Here is a 22574-nt window from a genome sequence, read left to right on the forward strand (position 1 = left end):
GATATATTTACTAAAATTAAATGTCACACTGCAAATCTGTCACTCTTCAATATTAGAAACTACATTAAGGAATACAGGAAATTTTTCTCAAGGAAGTTTCTACAGGAAATCACTGCATCCTGTGACACTTTAGTAACAGAACACTCACCTGGCTCTAGGAGAACAAAGCACTCCTCCAGCACTCCAGAGCACACTAGCGAGTGCATGATTAGTGAGTGTATCCTATGCCTGCTTCCAGAGAACAGTCTGTGACTTATTCCTAGGAGTCTCAAGAAGAACAAATAACAGAGTATCCAAAGAGGCATGCATAATTTGAAAACACCTCATCCATTACTTTATTTTGAAAGTTGGTTTACTTTGAATTTTCAAACATAAAAGAAAGGTATATCAAAGTAGAGCACAGGCACTTAAGATGAAGTGAATGACTAAGGCATAAGGCCATCTTTGAGAGTTTTATGTCCATCACTCCTTTATTGCCTGGACCAGCAGAATATTCCTCTTTTCAGGTCTCCTACCTCTAGATCACACCCTCCTGAACCCATCTTTTTAACTTAGGGAAAAGTATAGCTACAAAAAAGCTAACCAGGCCACTTCGCTGCCCCTCCAACGGTTCCCTATCTGCTTGAGAAAAAAAAAATAACCTGGCCTCTCCCGAGGACCATTTTTTGAGCCAAAGTTGAAGCTCTTACAACAGTGACTGAAATTTCTTGCACATGCTTTGAGCTCTTACAAGCTTCTGAGCCTTTGCTCAAGCTTCTTCTCCTTCCAGCAGCTGCCTTTCCACTTCCCTTTACCAGTTCTGACCAATCCTTTAAAAGCTCGTTTTCCCAACTCCTGAGAGCATTCCACAAACTACAAGCCTAGGTTAACCACTCCTCCTTTGAGTTCCTACAAAAAAGGTATTTCCAATCTCTAACTTATCACACATCCTACTGAAATTTAAAAAGAGTATTCTCTTAAAAAGTTTCTGCCAGTAGACTAGGAGTACCACAAAACCAAGAAACAAGTGGTTTCTTTCCACTTTGTAGATCATTTACCTAAATAGCGCCACTCAGTAAATGTCTTTACTAAACTGAAATACTGACCATAATATTGTTTTTCAAGGAATTATTTCTTCCCACTGTAGGAAGAAAGAAACAAAAAAGGCAGGAAGACAGAAAGGAGGGAGAGAGGGAAGTGAGGGGTTTTTTGGTTAGGTTTTTCTGTTTGTTGGGGTTTTTGATTTGTTTTTTTTTAGCTAGGTCTTCTTAACAGCTAATACTACTACACAAGAGCACAGGTGTCTTGATGAAGACCATACACTAGCAACATAACTACATGTTTTCAGATCTATTCTCCAAGCTTACCCTGTACTGCTCGGATCACAGGAAACTCCATTTTCCAAGCAACATTGCCCTCTGATTTCCAGGAGATTTGGCCAGTGAGAGTGGCTAATGACTGATAGAAGGCAAAAAAGAAAGAAGCCAAGGGTACTTCTCCTCCATTCTTCCCACTCGGACACATCCTTGGCAGAAGCTTGGTCTCTTCCCAAATCCTGATGTCCCAGCCCTTCATGGAACCCCAGCTATGTCTCTAGCTCCCCTACAGGGCTCTGGCTTCTGAACTCTGACAACACCAGCTTTTCTCATCTTCCCCTAAGCCGTAACAGCCTCAGAGAGGCTTTGGATATTATTAATCTCTGGTCTGTCTCAGTTTCTCAGCAACCAGTTCCTGAATTCTATCAGTTCCTCCTCTATCGAAAGACCTACTGTGGTCACTATTTTCTGGATGAATCTTGTTTTTAAAAGTCATTTATAATAAAGCATATCAAAAATTGTAATATACCTCAGCATACTAGAACATAAAAACTTTTGATCTTGAAGAAAACTTATTACACAAAATTATTCTGAATATGGAGCAGGGGAGCGGGGGGTGGGGGGCAGGGGGCAGGAGCAGGAGGGAACCATGCATTAAATTCTTAAAGTGAAAATAAAGAATCTAACATTTTATTCATACCTAAGTGCTTCTCACAGGAATGAAGTCTTTCCTCAGCTGCAATGTTTGCCTGAATTAAGTCAATCACTTATAATAAAAATGTCACTTTTTAAAAACTTATTTGGTAGAGGAGAAAATTGGAAGGATTATAGGAGTTGGAGTCATTGCAGGCCAAGACATCTGTTCGGAGGGGGGAAAAATGTTAAAGACCTCCTGTCAGTGACTTATCCAAATCCACAAAATTCAGTCCTTTTTCAAGACAAACCCAAATAATCAGTTAAAAGACATACCTTTAACCATTAATCTTATCTCACAAATTTCTTAAAAGATCATAACATGTTATGGTGAAAAGACCTGCTTTAATATAAATAATAAGAGCATAAAATGTAAACAGTTCAACATTAACAACTGATTATTACAGGACTTCTCAATTCCCCTTTCATGTAGTTATTACATGAAATTCTCTAAATAGAACTAGTCTAATAAAATAATTCAGTAATCATTCACCATCTATAAAATATTTCAGGAAATGAAACACTTTTAGAACACAGAGAACGTCTACTGGATTTTATGAATAAAAATATTTTTTAATCACTGAAATAGTTTGTTCTGGATCATAAAAATATTAGACGATAATCCCCAAACTAAAGCAAAAATTCAACTTAAGAGTACAGGCTTTGGAAGAATGAGAGAGGGACCTGATGTTAACAACAATAAGCATGTCCTGAGCAAACACACGCTACTAGGCATTTTACATAAATTGCCTCATTTTACTTAAAACCCTACAAGGCAATGTCACAGTGAGGAAATGGAAACCCAAAAAGGTTACCTAACTTTTCCAAGCAACTTAACCAGCAATTCGTAGAAGTAAAATGGGAGTTCAGTCTTACCTGGCTCTCGAGTCTGACTCTCCTTTGCCTTCTCTATAACCGTATGCCCTGTGGGTGATTTCAAGCTAAAAATGAACCAGAGTGGGGCACCTGAGTGTCTCAGTGAGCACCAACTTCTGATTTTGGCTCAGGTCACGATTGTAGCTCCCTGGGATTGAGCCCCACATCAGGCTCTGCACTGAGCATGTTCTCTCTCTCTCTCTCTCTCTCTCTCTCTCTCTCCCCCCCCCTCACTCCCCCTCCAAACCCTCCCTGCTCTCTAAAAATTAAAAATTTTTTAATTAAAAAAAAATAATGAACCAGAGAAATTACTTAAAAAGGGGAGGGAGGGGCCAAAGTGCCATGACAATCTCTAGCTAGTATTTTAACTTGTATTTAATAATATCAAAATCTCCACATTTTTAACATAAGCAATACTTGTATAAAAAGAGAGCTTTACTTAGCATCAACTATGTGTCAAGATCTGCAAATAAACAGATTTTAAAAAACTACCTAAAACAGTTCATAATTACCAATTATTTTCTCATTGATACAGAAGCTCAAAAATGCAATCAACCTCTCAAAGTCACCATCCAACCTACTTCCCTCATTTTGTATATTATTTATCATATGTAGATAGAATAACCTTGTCAGACCTTCTCGATTAATTATTTGTCCTATTTGATTAACGTCTAAAAGCTTGGGGAAATCGGAGTTACTCTCCTAGCCCCTTTGTGCAAACTTCAACATTTGCTTTCTAGCTACTATGCAGTCACCAATATCCTCTATATTGATATTCCTTTTTAAATACACCTGCTCCACTGAGAGAATTTAGTTTACATCACAACTCAGTACACATATACATGTTATACAACTGAACGAAAAATTTAATGATAACCATGTTTACACTCACTGTACACAATGAACCTGATAGTTTCTAATTTACCTTCATCACAGAAGCAACCCACTAAAATGACCTCACAAGTCACTAACATGCTATTAGAACACCACTCTAGAACCTAAACCCATTAAGAAAGTGCTGACGTGACAGGAGTATTTTTCCTTCCTCTTTCTTTCCAAACTAAAGGAGGAAAAAGTTAATTAGAAAAGAAAAATAAGGGTAAAAGGTACTACATACCTCCAAAAGTTTTCTCTAAAAGTAAAATATAACATATTTGTATTTCATCATTATGGTAAAAACATAAAATTTACCATTTTTAACATTTTTAATTGTACAACTCAGTAGCATTAAGTACATTCACAATGGTACCACTATCACCACTATCTATTTCTAGAACTTTTGCATTAGCCCAAAAAGAAGCTCTGTCCCAACTGATAGTATTTCCCTATTTCCCCTCCCCCAGCCCCCGGGAAACTCTAGTTAATTCTTATAAGATTTTATAAACATAAACAAAGGAAGTGAAAATAAAATATGAATGCCTATAGACACGTTACCCAGACTCAACAAATTATCAAATTCTGCTACTTACCTACCTCCCCAAAACCTCTTGTCTTTTTACCCCTAGTTACTTAGAAAATAAAAAACTACAGATTCTTTTTACAAACCACAATGTCATTATCACAGCTAACAATATTAACAAGAATTCCTTGGTATCACTAAACATTGAGATTTTATAAATATAATCAACTTAATTATAAAAAATACTTGTTTTCACCAAACTTCTCATTGATCCTCTCAATACTGCAATGATTTCTGAATAATTTCATGTGTAATTGTTTAATAAAAGATAATTATGATTCAAGACTAAAAATACCACAATGTTTCAAATGAAAGATTTCTGAGGAATTTTACAGAGACTACGGTTCTCCACTAAAAACACAAAATACTACTTAGTATCTCATAAATGGAATGTTTTCTCAGCAAAACAGCACAAAAGTAACCTAGTGTAATCTGATAGCATCATCATTTATTTTATATAAACAATCATTACTAACTAGAAAAGCCTATTTGTCTAGTATTTTTTTTAATGGACGACTAGGTGAACTTAAGAAAAACCTAGGTAACTTTTCTTTAACCTCAGTGTTCTTAACAGTGTTGTAAAATGTGAAGATAGGATTGTACCTAAAAACCTTTTCGGTTCTGCAAAAACAGTCAAACTACAACACTTGAAATGATATATGAATAACTCCTTAGCTTAAAAACTATAGTAGTAATTTCTATCCTTATGAGGAATGACTTTGATTCACAGAGGAGTCTGATATCATGAAATAACACTCATTTTCAAAATATAAAAGATTGGAAGAGATGAAAGACAAAATGGGGGCTCATTCAAATTTAACCCATAATTTTTCATTCACTACAACCACTAGTTAAAAAGAAATTATCAGCCTGTGGAATATAAACAAACAAAGCTCAAAATATGAAGCACAAAGTCAAATATAAACAAGAAAAAAAATGTCTACATGAGTTTCATAGTGTCTTTTCTAATCCTATGTATTTTTACTAATGCAAAATATATCAGCTTGGAAAGTATAATCTTAAAGTGCTTTAAAGTTTGGGATATAGGAGATTACCTCCAAGATCAAAAGCAGCACTAAACGAATACCATTATCACATGATCTAACAGCACAAAAATCTGCCCTTGCTCAATTTCTGTATCATGTGTGTCTAACACAAGACTAAGAAAATTAAAACGCTTAGATGTTTAATAGGAAGCATTTGTGCATGTCTGTTTAGATAAAGTTGTGTCAGTACCTTTATCCAAATCATTTTCAAAGTGGCAATCCTAAAACTTCTTGAAAGACAAGAAATGCTGGATTTGGTTTTAGTCATGGTCTCTATAACTTGAATAAACTCAAAAGCTACAAATATAACATTACTGTAACCAATGTACTAAAAATGTCAAGTTCCAAGAATAAAAACTCCTGAATTGTCTTCATTATGTGATTTTTAAAGTCTGCTATGATAAGAAGTATGGTTTAAAAATGCAATCAGCTAACATACTCTACATAGTTATCACTACTCAATGAGGGCAAATGTCCAAATGTTGAATAAAGAAAAAAACAAAAAATAATTTGCAAGGTGTACAAGTAGTTCTACATCATAGAAGATGCTATTTCACATCTTGACTATAAACAACAAAAAGAGGGGCACCTGGCTGGCTCGGTTAAGCGTCCGACTTCGGCTCAGGTCATGATCTCCCGGTTCGTGGGTTCGAGCCCTGTGTCAGGCTCTATGCGGACAGCCATCTCAGAGCCTGGAGCCTGCTTCATATTCTGTATCTCCTTCTCTCTCTGACCCTCCCTTGCTCACACTGTCTCTCTCTCAGAAATAAATAAAACATTAAATAAGTAAATAAATAAGCAACAAAAAGAAAAGAAGAAAATGGAAAATCTGGATCTAAATATTTTATAGAAGTCAGATTCTCAATTCAAATAGCAATAAGAATGCTCTGATGGCTCTTACTCTAAATTACTGGAGGCCAGTGAATTTATTTAACTTCTGAAAAGCATAGTATAAAGTTTTAAGCACATGCTTTATAAACATTTTGTGGACTAAATTTCTAAGATATTCAGGTTTACCATAAATGAATGGTCATGAACTCCAGCCTCAGGAGATGGAAATACACACACACACACATAGAGGATATAGATGTAGTGTGGTGTGTGTGTGTGTGTGTGTATGTTTTGTGGCTGACAAACTTTTTTTTACTTTCTAAAGAAAGTCACTGATTTCATCTTGCCCTGTTACCTGCCGTGAAGAATATAAAGCTGCCTAACCTGTAGGCAGCATACATGGCTGATCTGATGCTAAATTAACCACCACATCAGTAAGTGAAGCCACGTTCTGATAATTTCTCGACTTCAAAAAGATTTATCATTATGATCAGTGTCCATGACTCTTCAATATTAAAAGTACGATTAACTCTTTTATAACATCTGTACAGTAAATAATTTCAAATTCCTTGCCATTCTATTCATTCTTCTGTGTTACTCATCAGTAACAATTAGTTGGGAACTTGGTAAGAGCCACAGGACCCTACACAGCACTTTTTACAAACATGACTATTCCTCACTATACACCTGCAAAGCAGTCTTATCGCTATTTTGCAAATGCAAAAACTAAGTATCAAAATGTTTAAGTCACATCAAGACTGAGTTCCTAAATGGTGGAGCCAGACTCTAATCCAGATTCACCTCACAACTAACTAGAAGGTCTGTTTGCTCTTCTCTTCCCAGCACCACAGACTCCCATTTATGCTAATCTTGTTTATGGGTTAAGAAAAAAAAAAAAAAGGTCTCCCACTCTTTTTTGACTCTGGAAATTTGTATTTAGGACTGAGAGATGAGAATAAAGTTATTTCCAGGAATTATTTTTGTGAATACCATGGCACAATTTTCTCCAAACTCTTCTTGGTTTGACTTACAATATTTCAAATATGAACATTAAAAATTACATCATTGATTCAGCAAGACTTAAAAGGCATGAATTACCATGAAATATTTCCTACAACAACACTAAAGATTCTGAATAGAGCAAACAACCAAAAGCTGGAGTAATATATTGGTAAAAAGTATTGCCAAACAGTATTTGTTTATTAAGTGTAAACACAACTTTCTAAGAATAAAACAACTATGTGAAGCTCAAAATTGCTTAGTTATGTTAGAATTCTTCATTCTAAATACTAGAATCAACCAGAAAAATATATTTATCCATTTTCTTCACTGGGAATATTTCACAATTCTGTCTGAAGATATCATTACTCCATCCTGCTTCTTGCAAGTTATTTTCAATGGGGACAGAATACTGTGCTGGCAACTTTTTCCCAGCAGCACACTGAGCTACTGTCCCACTGTTTTCTGCCTTCCGTTTGTGCTCCTGAGCGGTCAGCTGTCCGTGTACCTGCTATAGCCACAGTAAAGGTACTCTGTCTTTTGTTCTCTGCCAACTTTTAAGAGATTCCCTTTGTTTCTAGTGTTCTCCATGTTACTATGCTGTGTCTAGATGTGTATTGAAAATTCTCAGAACTTCCTAAATTCGTGGACTGGCGGGGGTTTTCTCCACCCTGAAAAATGCTCAGCCATTCTCTCTTCAAACACTGCTTCTCTTCCTATTATTTCTCCCTTCTACAATTAGAAAACTGATGAAATACTGTTAGACCTTTTCATTCTGTTCTCTATATGTTGTAATCTTTCTTTTTACCCATTTCCTGATCTTTCTGTGCTACCTTCTATAGAATTTATTCTCTCTTATGTCCATTTCATTGGTTTTCTTTAGTTGTATCTAATCTGCTGCTAACCGTATCCACTGAGTTTTTCATTTAATTACTGTATTTTTTATTTCTGTAAGTTTTGTTTAGGTCTTTTTCAAATCACCCAAATTTCCTGCTTCCTGCAGATATTTTTCATCTTTTGCAAACAAAATAGTTGTTTCGTCATCTGTCTGATAATTCCAAAAATCTTTAGTTTTTGAGGGTTCATTTCTGTCAGTTGTTTCTGCTGCTTCTTTCTCATGGTACCTGGTTTCCTTGTGTGCTTGGCTATATTTTATTGTGAGCTAGTTCTTTGGGAAAGTATTTGTAGGAATTTCCTAGGACTGAAGATAAAAATATATTTACCTGAGAGGACTTTCATTTGCTTCTGCCAGGTACCTAGACCCACCTTTAAATTCACAATTTAAGTTGGTCGGAGGGTTGTGGGTTATCGTTAAGCCAATTAAATTCACAATTTAAGGTTCTTTTGGACCACCAAGCAACACTCAATCTGAGCTGCAAATCAAGAAGGATTATGTTTACTACTTCTCAGGAATGGGTATTTTTTTCAAGTCCAAGGCAAACATTCTTACAGCCTCCTGTGATCAAGAGGTTGAGAAAACCAAGGTTTTCATCTTGGTTTAACCATACTCTAGGATCACAGCTCTTTTGGAATCCAGTTTTAGAGGGAAGGAATTTCCTGTTAGATTCCCCTCCCTGGGCCTAAATGGACTTTAATACCCTGTGCTTTATAAGGCCCTCAAAACTAAAGTAAAAGCACCCTAAAAAGTGGAAAATATCCTCAGAGGAAAAGCAGTTTTAATATTCTACTTACTTCTCTGAATTCTGGCTTTCATGTAGATTTTGGGTAATTTCTTACTGTCACGTTAGCTCTTTAAAGAAGTTCTAGCATTTCTAATTCTTCTCAGGGAATTACTCTATCCATAACGTAGCTGACCTGGTTTTCAATTTTAATAGGTTTCATATTTTTATATTTCAGCCACTAAAAGTTTCATTTTGTGGGTAAGTAACACTGACATGAGGAACAATTAGTCTTTATTCAGCTCAATTCACTGGTACTGTCTAGGACAGAATTTTGCCAAATCTCAAAACAGATCAATTCTATTATAAGACCACTAAGAGATGGAAAAGATTCTGAAATTAATTCCCTAAACAGATATCTGTGTAATTGCTACAGAGTTTATTAGTTTACTGGTTTTTTGCCCCACCAGCAACATGTATAATGTACAAAAATTCCATATTTGAAGCTATTGGAAGATTGGCTTAAGTGGTAAAAAGATGACAAATAAGAAACGGAGTTCAATCTTATTCCTGCAAAAAAAAAAAAAAAAAGTAAAAGAATATATGTAACTACATAAAAATTTAACAAGTGTTCATAAGAATTTTTTAAATGTAGAAGCAAAATTAAGAACAAAATTGAGAACAATTGCAATATATATAACAGGCAAAGAGTTAAATCAACGGTAAGCAAAGAGCTCTTGAAAATCAACAACAAAAAACCCAAAATGGACAAAGGACTTAAAAAGGCATTAAAAAAATAAGACTAAAAGTGGTCATTGTTTGTCAATAGGTTAACCAAAAGCAGTGCTTTATAATATCTTCTGATAACAAGTTATAGGCAAATGTAACTTATACCATGCACTAAAGTTAGAAAAATAATGTTAATTTTTACCCTATTAGGCAGTGTGGCAAGAAGAATCAAGATCTAAATTGTGCACTTCCTTTAAACAACAACCCTATTTCTTAAACACACACAAATAACTTCATTTCTAGTAATATAGAGTAATAACATCAAAGCATGAGGGCTTACGGAAAATAAAAATAAAAGAGAACTTAAAGCTGATTAAAATTAGAGTTGTATGCATAATTAAAACAAAAATTCAGAAACTGTATAACAAAAAAGTATATAGCTATTAAAAAAAAGTGGACATAAAAGTTACTTTTTAAAATTTCACTTCATGGTATAGTTTGACTTTTCTTTAATTAATGATGTACTATCATGATTCTTGGGAGATTAAAAGTATAGATAGGAATTAGCTCATCCAACAATCTTTGTAATTTTAATTTTCAGATCTCTATATCAGAAGAAACATAGTCACAAATTCTTCATAACTTTCTCTATCAGGAAATGGAGTTGAATTCTCCTCCCACTGAATCTGGGCTGACTGTTTAACCAATAAAATAGAACAGAAGTAATGTTTATCAAGTTGTCTGCTTCTACTTCCTGCCTCTCAGAATGCCTGTTCTTGGGACATTCACTCTCAGAACCCACCACTCATACCCAGGGCACACAGCAAAGCCTAATGCAGGTGCTCTGGTCAACAGCCCCAGTTTAGCTCCCAGCATCAACTACCAACCATGTGAGTAAGCTATGTCGGAAGTGGAAACTCTTACCTCCAATGAGCTGACACCAAGTGAAACAGAGCTAAACTAACCCTACCAAATCCTATACAAATTATAAAATCATGAGTAAATGAACATTACTGTTATCTTAAGGTACTAAGTTTTGGAGTGGTTTATCACACAGCAGTTAAAAACTGGAACAGTCTCTGGTTTACTGATACATACTGAGCACTTAAAACAGTACCTGGTATGGGACACCTACTTTTAATAGTCACAGCTTCAAGAGTATGAGTAAAGATGACATACATGGCCTTGGCATTCACAGAGTGGTTAAAAGTGGGACAAAGATTGTTAGATAAAAAGACAATTATAATACATAATAAATGTTATGTTGTAGTACAGGGTATCCGGCCAAACAGGAAGGGCACAACACAGCCTTATTGGTATAAGGAAGCTCCCTAGAGCAGTAGCATTTCAGCTAAGACCTCACAAGAGCTAATAAAATCAAAAGATAGAAAGATTGGGGTACGTGGCTGGCTGAGTTGGTAGAGCATGCAACCCTTGATCTCAGGGGCATGAGTTAAGCCCCACACTGGACATGGAGCTTAAAAAGAGAGCTTTAAAAAGAGAAAGATAGATTGCTCCAGGCTTGAGGCAAGCAAAATCATAAATAGTTCCAAAAACGCAAAGATTTCAGTAGTTTATAATAAAATCCTAGGGGAGACAGAAGGAGCCACAAGACTAAGCAATAGGTGATGGAAGAATACTGAAAGGTTTTAAGCTACAGAGTCAGAGAATCATCTAAGGCTTATAAAGATCACCTGGCTTCAGGGACACCTGTCAGAAAACCCTACAGAAACAAAGGCAAAAGATGATGATCTAAAGATCAAGAGATGATATACCAGAGCAGAAGTTCTGGGATAAAGAGACTATGGATTTAAGACTTAGAATCCACTGAGATAGATGCCTTTACATGTGGATTTGGGGAAAGGGAGTAATGTGTATGTGTCTGCCAGGTTTCTGGCTTCAACAACCAGAAAGACGGTGGTGTCATCCACGGAGATAATAAACTTGAGAGGGGGAATAGGTTTTGTAAGAGGATGGTAAATTCAGTTGCAGACATTATAAATGTGAGTTCTCTGTGGGATATCCAAAAGTGGAGTCATCCTAAGAAAGCAATCAGACACACAGGTCCAAAGCTCAGATAAGAAATCAGGGTTGAAGATCTAAGATAACAGACCCTTTCCTCAGAAGCTTTTTCTCACTCTGTAACATTAATCTCACGGTCTCCTCAGCCACTCAGATATTACTCTACAATTCGCTGACAATCTGTCTTTATGAAGTAGCTCTCATTTTGTGAATGCTTCCACAACAGTGGTTTTATGTTATGAAGAAACCCAAGTTTAATCAATGTTTTGTCACACCCTTTGCCAGGCAGGATGCAGGATGGTCACTGGTGAAGGCATTATGCAGGCAGTTTTAGTTACAAGGAGGAAGGTAATTGAGGATACTGCTCAGGACTACTTCAAAGACTGGGGAAAAGCATCTGTACTCCTAATCAAAGTAAAAAGGAGGTAGTGGAGCTATTCTCTAAGAGAGAAAAAGTATACCTAGAGAATAAATATGAAGCCAGAAAATCAATAGAAGGGCAATGAAGTACAAAAGGATAATCAGAGAACAGATCGGGGGCCAGAGAAAAAAGGACTGACCTACTAGGCACTTCCCCATCCCTTCCTTTCCTATTCTATCCTATCTTCACTGCCTTCTGATCTGTCACTTCCCAATGGCTTCCATGACACTCAGTTTTGACAATTACATAATTTGGCTTGGAGAATTTTATAGCAGGACCATAGCTTGAAAAGAAAACTCATCATAAAAAGTACAAAATTATACCACCTGACCAGAGAATGAAAATCATGATACCTAATTCTGCAAACAGGCAAACCCTATGTTGCACAGTTTGATCTCTGTAATCTGTCAGTATTTCCTTTTAATGTCTGCCAAATCACATAGAAAACAATCTTGAGGCTATCCTAAAGAGCTAAATATGTGAAACTTCGGAATAATTGCTTGGGCAGTGGAGCTAGACAGCCACCATTATAAAGGAAGCTGCAGGCACTTTAACTTAAAGTAACAGAGCATTATGTATATTACCACATTGTTTTGACATAAAAGTAGAATCAAAGTTCTGAGCCAGGAAGTCCTTACAGATTATCAGTTCTGGCTGCTATATATAACAAAGTATCATAGACTGGCTGGATTATAAACCACAGAAATTGATTTCTCACAGTTCTAGGGGCTGAACTCTGAGATAAGGGAGCCAACGTGGTCAAGTTCTGGTTTGAAGGCCCTCCTCCAGGTTGCAGGCTGCTGACTTCTAACTGTAGCCTCACATGCCAGAGAGAGGAAACAAACTCTCTCTTGACTCTTAAAAAGGCACTAGTCCCATTCATGAGGGATCCACCCTCATCACCTCATCTAATGCTCTAATTACCCCCCAGAAAGTCTCCCTACCTAATACCGCCACATGGGAGAGTAAAGGTACAGCATTTCAACATACAAAGTTTGGGAGGACACACTGGGTTCATAACAGAGATCACCTGGTAAAGTGGTTTTCCAAATATTTTGAAATCCTTCTGAGAGCTGGGTAAATTAATTCACAGTAATACCACATCAAAACAGCATTTTTAAGTCGATGAAATTAATAAAATCATTCCAGCACAGCTTCCATAAGTGAAAATTTATCATCGGAAAAATAAAATAAAATTTTAAAAACACAAAAATGACTGGCTTCTGACAGTATGCTTATCTACTTGGAAAACATAAGAGAATCAACTGAAAAACTGTTATAATAGAAAGATTCAGAAAGTGACTGGTTACAAAATACACACAAAAAGTCAATAGCTCTTATTTACCAGCAATAGTCAGAAAACACACTCACTCACTCACCGGAAAATCTTATTCCCACCAATAAAAAAATCAGATACACTGGAACTGAATAGAGGACCAAATGATAAAGCTTTGATAATCATGAAGAATAAATCTTTCATTCAGTAGTACTAACAAAACTAATCAAAAGCTTAAAAATCTAGTACCCTCTACTTCACTCTATAAAACTAAACATGTTCTAGAATAACCGTAAATTCAAAATTTTAAATTGAACTATAAGAAGTTGAAAATATAAATCCATAGCTATGTACACATAAGGTAGCAAACACCTAGAAGATTCATAAAGGAAGAACAAGATTTAACTACATACATGTTAAAGCCTATAAGAAGGCAGAGGATGTATAAAGTATACCCAAATAAAGCTGTTAAAATACAGATAATACCCAATAACAGCAAGTACAGGGCTTCTCAAACAGCTTTGTAGGAAAGGGTAAAGTGGTACAATCTTTCAGAGAAGCCATTTGGTCAGGTGTATCAAAACTGCTAAACATGGGCAGATCTTCTGACCTATTAAGAATTCCACTCACAATTTTTCCTAGATAAAATTATAATGTATAGGCACAAAGAGATATCAGCTACAATAATGTTCAGTATAGTACCGATTGTCATATAAAGATGGAGAAGAATCTATGTGTACAAGAACGGAGACTACTAATAGTACATTCATACAATGAAACAGTATGGGGCCACTAAAAATTTTGCGGAAGAATATCATTAGTAACAGAAAATATTAAGTGAAAAACACAAGTAACAGAACAGCATAAATCCAGAGTTTAAAAAGAGAGGTATATCAACACATACACATGTTCATCCGTATATATCTACAATACACACACACACACACACACACACACACACACACAGGTTTAAATTAACCCCTAAACCATTAAGAGTAACGAAGGTTGGAGACGGGAGGCAATTTATCCCGAGCCTCACACCTATCTACGTATCAAAAGGAGCATTCTTACTTCAAGACTCTTGGACTTGAGTCAACAAGTCAACAAACTAAACAAAAAGAACTTTAGTTTAATCATTGCAGTAGACAAAGATGGAAATAGTGGTACCATCTGCCATCTCCTATCAACACCTTCTCTCCCAACCCCCACCAAGGATCCGAGGCAATCAATCCACCATCTCACTCCAGGGTGGCAAAAGATGTAATGTTAGTAATTCCTCTTGGATTCCTGCAAGGTAGCTACCAGGAACACCTCCTAAGGTACCTATTCTGGGAAACCTAAGGGGTTGATTCTGATCCCCACGAATTCCCAGCAAACAGAATGCACACCTATACAGGCAGGATCTATAACTTCTGTTCAGTCTTCTGGCAGGATTATATCACGCCAACTCCATCAGAAGGCAGGTGCATCTCCCCCAAGGTGATGAGAAGTGGGGAGCTTACCTCTCACAAATTATTCTGAAGATCCATTATTTAGAAGTAGAGACCTAAACTGCTTTTAGTTCAACCGTTTATCTTAGATGTTTTGTAACAGTAAAGAATAAAACACTGCCGCTAACCATTACCTGTAACTTGGTTTTCTAAAACTAGTACTACTTGTATTACAAATCCGACTTTTGTTTTTCAGCCTCAAACAACGCAATAGAACTCCTACGAGAACTTAAATTCCCAGTAGTGCAGATTATTGACCACTTGTTTTTATAAAACTTTCATAATAGGCATTACCTTTTGTAATAGAAAATTTTTTTTCTAACAGTGGCTAAACTATCCTACTTTAACTATTCAACCTAAGATATTCATCCACAGCAACATACTCTTTAGACAGATATACGACAACTAGTCTGTCCTAAATTATCATATAAAACGAAGCCCATTTTTAAAAAGTAAACCATTCTTCTAAATATAGACTTCATGACCCACAAAAAGGTAAACATAAGCACTCTTATCAACACAAATGTATAAAAATTTGCAACCATCTATAATGCCTATATCAACTCTCTTGTCTATTGTTTCAAAAAAGTAATCCAATAATCACCTTCTCTAGGCAACTAGAGTTGAGAAAAATAATAAATCTGCAATCAGAAAGTATTTTCATAGAGTCAGCCACTGATACCACATGTAGCACAAAACAATTACTGAACGAACCATGAACCATATTATACTTAGATGTTTTCATCCAAACAAGTGGACATTTAAGGAGCATCTACTGTGTGCCAAGTCCTGGAAGAGGAGCTAAAGATGCAAAATGCTAACACACAAGTCCTATGTTCCAGTTCTTTTTCTAATAAAGGAAAGAAAGATATCTCAAGCCCTATCTCCAATTCCAAAAATCCAAAAAGCTCCAAAACTAAAATTGTTTTCTAGGCTGTCAACAAAACATAGCCTAACTAACAGGAGGCTTTCTGTCCTCCTTTTGATTCTACCTAGTGTGAACATGTATAATTTTGCTGGGAAAATTAATATGTACACGTATGGGGTGACTGTTCCTATCCACAGGAGTTTTCATGATATAGAGCCTATACATCTTATTTTCTAAATCCCAAAAATTTAACTTCTGAGACACATATGTCACCATGGGTTTTAGATAAGGGGCTGTGGACCAGGTCTGGAGTATGAAAGGACAGATGGATTTCAAGGAGCAAAGGAGTCCACTGAGGGAGGCAAAAGTTATAGTGAGAAAAGCCTTCAGAAAAAAGGTTACCTTGTTCAAGACTTGAAAATTGTAAACCAATCCTAAATCATCAAAGACATCTTTTATTTCTACAGCCTTTCTTCCTTGTTTTGAAAAACCTGAGTGGCCAAACTGTATTTATTCATATTTAATTCTCCAAAGGGATAAGAGCATTACTCTACCGTCTTTGTTTCTTATGTTTACTTATTTTTTAGAGTGAGAGAGAGCAAGAAAGCGTGATCAGGGGAGGGGCACAGAGAGGAAGACAGAGGATCTGAAGCAGGCGGAGATCATGACCTGAGCTGAAGTTGGATGCTTAACAGACTAAGTCATCCAGACGCTCCCCCCAATTTTGTGTTTTTATCCAAAAAGTACATCTTCTGTTTTCGGGGCCCACACAGCTTTATACCAAATTAATGTACAATTTCCATTAATTTCATTCAAATACAGTCAGTCTTCTTTATGTAGATATGATCAACCACCCTGCAGATTATCCATAACAAAACATAGTACCTAACAAATGATAGATCAGACATTAGGTTTTATATATGTATACATACATATATGCTATACTAACACATATAAACATATACACACAAATCTATTCATGTAATCCTCAAAACCATGTGAAGTACTTACTATTACTATCCTCACTTCAAAGATGAGAAAAGTGAGGCACTATGAGGCTAAGTAACTGAACAGCATAACATTACTATAGACAACACAACAGAGGATGAACTTTGGGAGAAAACATTCACAACGGATTTGCTGTTATACAGACTTCCTTTCCAAACTACTATCCCAATTAATGAAAAATTAATGCTACTCCAATCAGCCCATAGGCTCTCCCTTCTCACTACCCGCCCCCCAACAAAATTCATTTCTCAAGTTCCAGTACACACACTATAATTTTACTGCCATTCTAATCATTTTTCCACATTAAGAGAAATGTATTAGACCAGGTATATAAGCCTCATTCCTCACACTGGTGCTAATGCAGAACAAAGCTTCCAATGGTCTGAGACAAAAGGGGAGGAGGGACAGGTGACATATTAATTTTCTTATGAAAACCAATTATTTAACTTAAATCATCCTTTATTCTGAGGTTGTGCTTAGTACTTTCTCAGTATTAAAATATGGTAACAATGACTCATGCTTAGATTGTTATTCTTACTGGCCAATAAAAATTGTTATGTTTATTTACTTTTGAGAGACAGAGCATGAGTGGCAGAGGGGGAGAGAAAGGGAGACACAGAATTCATAGCAGGCTCCAGGCTCCGCACGGTCAGCCCAGAGCCCAGTGCTCTCCTCAAACCCACAAACTGTGAGATTATGACCTGACCTGAAGTCGGACACTTAACCAACCGAGTCACTCAGGTGCCCCCCCCCCTTACTGGCCAAATAAAAAGTCAGTGACCCCATCAATCCGCCCCAAAATCCTAAATGTTAGAATAACAAATATAAGCTGAATCTATTATGTATGCATAGAGGGCGGCAGGTGGTGAAAGATGGAAGAGAGGCATAGGCAAAAAATGCAGAACTGAAAACTAGCAGGGTCAGAAGGAAGCAGACACTACTTTCACATTTAACAGTGACTTCCGACTTGAAAGAGACTGGTCCAGGTAACAGGTGCAAACAAAATAAAGTTTTTCAATATTTCAGTTTCTTATTCAGAAAAGATTAAGCATTGAGGCAAGTATTCGTTTTAAAATGGGATACAATGGGGGGGGAAGTTTTTTTAAAAAATGACAAATATGGATTTTAAGATGGAAAGAAAGCAAAGCGGGGGGAAGTTTTTTTAAAAAAATGACAAATATGGATTTTAAGATGGAAAGAAAGCAAAGCTCATAATTTTCAATACTAGGGAAAGGGAATTTTCAAAAGTATCATCAATTTATTTTCTTCCCAAAAAGCTGCAGAAGGACCTCTGGGTGGCTCAGGAAGTTAAGCGTCTGACTTCAGCTCAGGTCATGATCTCAGGATTCGTGGGTTCCAGCCCTGCATCAGGCCCTGTGCTGACAGCTCAGAGCCTGGAGCCTGCATCTCCCTCTCTCTCTGCCCCTCCCCAACTCGCACTCTGTCTCTCAAAAATAAACGTTAAAAAAAATTTTTAAAGCTGCATAGAGAAGATTGTTAAAGCGTGGACTCTAGAGTCAACAAGCCAGAGTCCCAGGTCTGTGTTAGCATATGACTTTTACCCACTCTCTGCTTCAGCTTCCTTAAAAATGGTTAAGAGACTCAGAAGAGTTAAAACACATACAGTGCTTAGAACAGTGTCTGACACTAGTGCTTCAAAAGTACTGTCATACGTATTATTTAATAACATGAAAAACCAATGGTAAAGTAAGGACTAGGATGAAGACTATAAAAATTACAGTGCTAAAAGTAGTCAAGGTTACACTTCAAAAAAGTTTTAAAAGGTTAAGTACAACCATTTTTATTTACATAAAAGTACGAGGTTAAGTATGACACTTTTCAACCTGTCAATTTACATTTTCTTAATTAGGTTAGGAAAAAAATCTGAATCCATTAAGGATAACCTCAACAGGTGGAGACCCTAAATTCTTTACAAGACTGCTTCCAAGGCTCGGGAATGCATTGCTCAACCAAGGCTGCATCTGAGAGAAAAAGCACGCACTTAATAGCAACAAAAGCAATCTTCCTCCCAGCAATGGATTCAGAGACACAAAGGCTCTAAACTGATGAAATCTAACTATCCGTAGCTGAGTGCACCAGGCTTCATTGGAAAAATTCACGGACCACGTGATGTATATACACCACAGGATCCACACCTGGTACTTGCACTCTTCTAGGTTGGGGCAAGTCACACTCCTGCTATCCCCTCCCTGGGATCCCAACACAGCCTGCTCACTGTTCACAAAGGATCTCCCTAAGGCCAGCTTTCTCATTTCATCTTGCCGTCCGCCCCTTCTGTCAAGCCACCTCTACACTCAGAATGAATTAAGGAACTTTTTTACTGACACATCATTTTATTTCGTAGCACGCATTATCCACATCCTTGCTACTCAAGAATTGTTCCTTGGCTAGCAGCACCCAGGAGCTCATAAGAAATGCGGAATATCAAGATGCATCACAGATCTACTAAATCAGAATTTGCATTTTTAAACCAGAGCCCCAAGGGATTCCTATGCACATTAAAGTTTGAGAAGCACTGCTCTGTCTACTGCACATAGTTGTAAAAAATTTTAAATACTCAAGTTTACATTTGAATTTAGAGAGAGTATGAAAATTCCAAAGACATGTAATCAGAAAAGCTCATTAAGAGAAATGACCAGCATATAAATGAACTTGAGTGTAAAGATTTTCAACAATGCCTACACTTAACACTTTCTACTTTAAGTCAGTATTTTGTGCAACAGCACATTAACAACATACAGTTTGACTGGTACTACATTTTGTTGTACAAAGAGTACAAATAATGACTGGTTCTAGATGTCTCCGCGCAATCGGGCCCAAAGATGTGCAACCTGTACCCTATTTTGACATTTAGTCCAATTCGGGGTTGACGGATACAACTCATTCCTGAAAATCATCATTCAAGGGGGCAAAAAAAGAAAAACCTAAAGGATGTGAATTTCATGTCATTTTCCTGAAACTAAAAACTATTCAACAGCTGGTATCGAACAGACTCTAGGTCATGTGTAGAACCGAAAATTGTTTAAATTTGTGTTGGTTTTTTTGCAGGAAAAGGAGGGATCCACTTTCACAAAGTTTCTCTCATACCCTTAAAGGCCTCAACTTGCAGGTTGTTACAGATGAACACACTTAAGTCGCACTAAAACAAGGTTACGTTTCTTTTCTAAAAGAGGAGAAAGGTTTCGCTCGCCTAAAGGCTGCGTTTTACAAGGTTTGGGGATCCCGGACCCGTTTTGCTTCCGGCCTATGAAGGAAGCGTGCTGCCTCGGCTGAAACGAACAGGGAAATTTACCAAGTAGGAAGTGGAGCCCCCGGCCAGCCACCAGGCTCTACCCTCTCGCCGCAGTTGCCTTTGCAGCCTGGACCCCAACCTCTCCAAGGAGGGAAGGCGGGCTGGCGGACTGGGGGAAGCAACTCCTCTCCGAGCCCGCCCTGGAGCCGGAGGAGCCTCCCTCCCGCCACCCAGCCCCCATGCCCATCCGGGAGGCGCACAACCTGGGGCGGTGCGACTACCCGTTCGCGGCGACAGCAGCAGCAGCAGCAGCACCCTCAGGCCCTCCCGTGAGGCGGCGGCAGCTGCAGCAGCGGCGCTGGGGAAGGCGGGACTGGTCCTAAGAAGCCGAGGGGGAGGCCGGGGCAGGAGCGACTGAATGTGGGGGCTGCACTGGAGGGAGGCGGAGGCGCCCAGGGGGCTCGGGCTTTTTTACGATCATCATCATCTTGTTTTACCTGTGGCGCAGAAGGGCTCCCCAGCTCCTATTCCCTGAATCCTCCTCCTCCTCCTCCTCCCCTCCTCTTTCTCTCTCTCTCCCTCAGTCTCTGCCGGGCGCTCGTGGAACCGGCCGGGCCCGACCGGACCAGAAAGAGAACAGGGCGGGAGGGGGGTGGCGGCGGCCGTGACCGGCGACCACGTGACCACGCTCGCGCCGTAACAGCGGCCGCCTCCTGCCGCGCGCTCTCCCCGCGCTCCACCTCTAATAACCCCGCGGCTCGAGCGCCCAGGGCGTTCGTGCGCAGGCGTCCACCGGCCCAGACGCTGCGCCGGCGCGCGGCGCGCTCGCTCTGAGGGCCAAGTGTGTGGGCCCCAGAGAGGCGTGGCGTGGGGAGGGAGCCACAGGCCAACCGACTCGGCTGAGCCGGCCGGCCGCCAGGGCGCATGCGCGGGAGGGCTCTCCACACCCCCACCCCATCCACCCTGCCACCCTTCCGTGTCCTCTCTCATTCCCCTATCAGCGCGCAGCTGTAGGATTAGAAGCCAGCTGAGGGGACTCGCACTCACACTCACACTCGCCACCACCTTCCCGGGGTGGGGCTGAGTAAGAGATGACCGCCTCTGGGAAATTCCTGAGAGGCTGGTCCTCCTCCCTCAAAATTCACGTTTCCTTGTGGCCTGTAAATAGCCTTCCGTTCGACGTTTTACTGAGTAGACTCCTATCCATGCTTCAGGACCCAGCCTATGTGTCACTTTGCGAAACATACACGACTCTGCTTTGGGGAAGTCATTAACATTTTGTGCAGACCTACTTTAGTATAACCCAGAGAGAAGTAATATATTACAATCATTTCTTTACAAACCCACATTACTGGGCTTGGATTTTATCTCTTACTCATAAAACCTAGGACAGTAAGTGTGTTCGGCATTGTGGTATCTCAGTAAAGTCCTGATGACTGTCAGCACACAGGCAATAACTAAAGTCTAAGTCTTCATGACCTCCACCTGTGCTCACTCCTGATTTAAGATTCCCTTTAACCCTAGCACTCAGAATGCCTGGTGTTTGCTTCTGGAATATGAAAGCCTTTGAATGGTAAGGCTAATTAGAATGGTAAATGCTTCACCTAGTAAAAAAGATTTATGGTCTTTTATTGGCTTATCTCCACAAAGAGCTCCAAAAGAAACTGATACTGTTGAGTCAAGAAGAAGACAGAAAGATCAAATTTCCAAAGGTTAACTACCTTCCCTGGAGGGCCCCTGTGTGGGAGACCTTTGTTCACAAACACTCCCCTTCACACAGGGATTCCCTCTCTTTCTATTGGCCTTCTTTGTTGCAGATGCTGGTTAAGTCAATGGCTCTGGCCAGATCTAATCAAGGGAAATAATTGAAAGGTAAAAACTTACTAGTTGGTAGTTCTGGTTAAGTCCAGTCATCATTACCATTAAACTAGGTGAGTAGGGAGATGATGTTCAACAAACATAACTAACAACAAAATTAAAGAAAATGTTGGGATAAACGTTAATCAAGAAACAGTATTAACAAGAGTTTCTGAGAAACTCGGAAAATCACAACCCTCAAGACTCCAATCTGATAGGTCTGAAATGTTGGTGGACTCTTTTCTACATTTACCAGTGTATGCACATACCCAGTGATCCTACCTGTTGGTTGCAGCTACCCCCCTACAATATGCTAGTATTGTATTCTAAATATCCAGTCAAAGGTTCAGACTCTATGAGAGACTGTATTGTAGTGGCCCGAACCATGCCTCCCCAATATCTATGCCCTTGTGTAAAACTCTACCTTTGAATGTGGGCTGGATCTGTTACTTCTTTAAACAAAAGAATGAGGCAAAAATGACTGAAGCCTAACAAGACTTTGCAGTGACAACATTGAAATTTACTGGAAACTATACTCATGGAAAACTGAAATGATTAAGAAATCCGCCCTCCCCCTCCACCCACCCACCCACACACCTGTTTGTGTTCTGGGAAATGGTTTACCACAAAAAAAGGCTTACCACCCTTCCCTGTGTGACTTGGATGAAATTCTTTGTTCACTCTCACATAAGACTAGCAGATGACTCCTTGTTCACTTGTGATTAGGCCAAATACAGATGTTTCCTTTTTTGCCTAAACTTGTTGACAAGGCCAAGCACAAACTCTTCAACTTCCTTTGTCTCATGGATGATTAGCTGAGAGTAGAGTTGTT

General features: G+C 38.5%; 1 protein-coding gene across 6 annotated transcripts in view; it reads right to left on the reverse strand.

Annotated features, from left to right (window-relative positions):
* Positions 1-20546, reverse strand: part of TBC1D5 (TBC1 domain family member 5) — a 540103-nt gene extending 519557 nt beyond the window's left edge. For 5 of the 6 annotated variants that reach the window (XM_039250589.1, XM_039250592.1, XM_039250590.1 and 2 more), the window contains exon 1: positions 20383-20546. The gene's annotated coding sequence lies outside the window, so the exon portion shown is untranslated. Of the gene's footprint in view, positions 1-19945; positions 20041-20382 lie in introns of those variants that run through there. The other variant, XM_039250588.1, reaches the window with a different exon arrangement.
* Positions 20547-22574: the final 2028 nt, after the last annotated feature.

The sequence above is a fragment of the Hyaena hyaena genome, unplaced genomic scaffold, assembly GCF_003009895.1.
Source record: "Hyaena hyaena isolate Hyena2069 unplaced genomic scaffold, ASM300989v1 scaffold_375, whole genome shotgun sequence".
Taxonomy (NCBI): domain Eukaryota; kingdom Metazoa; phylum Chordata; class Mammalia; order Carnivora; family Hyaenidae; genus Hyaena; species Hyaena hyaena.